At 49.9% G+C, this 1,730-nt stretch overlaps 1 protein-coding gene across 1 annotated transcript in view; it reads left to right on the top strand.

Moving 5' to 3' along the window:
- Positions 1 to 1,730, top strand: part of NKX2-2 (NK2 homeobox 2) — a 185,007-nt gene that overhangs the window by 178,512 nt on the left and 4,765 nt on the right.

The raw sequence follows: 1,730 nt of genomic DNA, 5'->3' as shown, positions 1-1,730 counted from the left end.
GAGCTTTCACCGGGCAGGGGGGGTGTGGGGGTTTGGAATTAAATAAGACAAACAAATAGCTGGGTCGGGGTGCGGGGGGCTGTGGGCTTTGTGCTCGCACGCACGGCCGTAACAAACTGCCTCCGCCACTATTGGCAATATTTTCAAAGATCTCATTAAAGTGCATTTATCAAAGCCCTAACATGTGCCCTCCGGCTCTGACATAACCCCGTTAGCCCCCAGGGAGGAGGGAGGGGGGAAAAAAAAAAATCCCAATTTCTATTACAATTCGCCACCTCGGGAGGTTGGTTGGAGGGCAGGCTAGATCTAGATCTACAAATTTATAAGTAATATCGGTGAATTGGGAGGATTTCTCCGTCTTTGAAGCTTAGGGGGGAAGGAGATAGAGTAATCGTGAGAATAGGAAAGCTCATTTAAATTCCTATGTCCTGGAGAAGATTTAATTGTCTGCGGGAAAAAGGCAGGCCGGCGCCGGGATTTTGGGGGGTGGCAGGGGCTTTCTCTTGCGCCTCGGTAGGGAAGGCTGGTGCCGGCTCCCCTTCTGTGTGCTGCGGCTGGAAAAGTAGGTCACACGGGAGCCCCAGAACACCGAATTACAGACACAGGTCTTCTTTTTTTTTTTTTTTCCTTTCCCCCTAAAGCATCCTTAACGCCTTTGTTAATGCTATTTTTCCAGCCGTGAAAAGAGACGGGAATTTCAGCCCGCAGAAACTCCGAGCCCCGCACGTTACAATTAAGTTCTCGAGAGCGACGGAGGACTCAGAGGGCTCTGGTTGCCCCTGATTTCAGGAAATACGATATTTTTTATATTTTTTTTTTTATACTGCCTCCCTACCCCGGTCAGGATGCCGGTGCGTAAGGCAATCCTCTGGCGTGGGTTTCCCGTCCCCGCTCCCTTTCCCACGGCCTGGCGTGGCCGCGTCCCCTCCGAGCCGGAGCCGCCGCAGAGCCGGCAGCATCTCTGCAAAACTGCATCTTTATCCCTGGAAAAATGCAATTTAAAACACTCTGTGCGGGGCTCTCGGAAGGTATATTGAGAAACGGTTGGTTTATTTTTACTATTTTGGGTTTGGTTTGGTCTTAACACCAACAAAAGATGTCTTCTGTAATGATGCGGCTCTCTTTTCCCCCGCCACACTTTAAAACAAAGAGGGTGTTGCTCCCGACGTGATGCTCCTAATAACAATTATCAGGAGCGGCATGGGCTGCGCTTCCCCTTACCCTATTTATTTCAAGTGCAGCTCATTCTCAAAGGTAAAATAAACCTGTGTCCCTAACAAAGGCTTTGTGTGAGCTTCGCTAATCCGCATCGGGCGGCAAGGTGCGGTCCTCCTTGTTTATTTGTGGTCTGGAGTGAGGGAAAACAATAGCTCGCACCTTTGGTCTAATCAAACAATAAACTAATCCACTTGACGGCTGTTATCGGAGATGCGATGCGGGGATGGGTTAGAGGTCAGAGCGAGCGAACCGCACGGAGAGGGGGGAATAGTGGAAGACTCCCGCCAAACACCCTTTAATTCATTTTTAAATATATATTATGTTATTACATATAATATACGTATATGATATCGTTCGACAGAGAAGGGAATGAAGTCAGGGGCGTCGGTGGCTTAAAATAGAGAGACCCTGCGCTTTTCGGGGAGCGGGAGCGCTCGGACCGCCGGCCAGAGGAAAAACTCAGAGAGGAGAAACAAGGCACCGCGCCCCTTAAAACACGACCCACGGGCTTT

This window comes from Charadrius vociferus, unplaced genomic scaffold, assembly GCF_000708025.1.
Source record: "Charadrius vociferus isolate BGI_N301 unplaced genomic scaffold, ASM70802v2 scaffold455, whole genome shotgun sequence".
NCBI classification, from domain to species: domain Eukaryota; kingdom Metazoa; phylum Chordata; class Aves; order Charadriiformes; family Charadriidae; genus Charadrius; species Charadrius vociferus.
The sequence above is the reverse complement of the archived record's forward strand: the minus strand, read 5'-3'. Positions and strand labels throughout refer to the sequence as shown.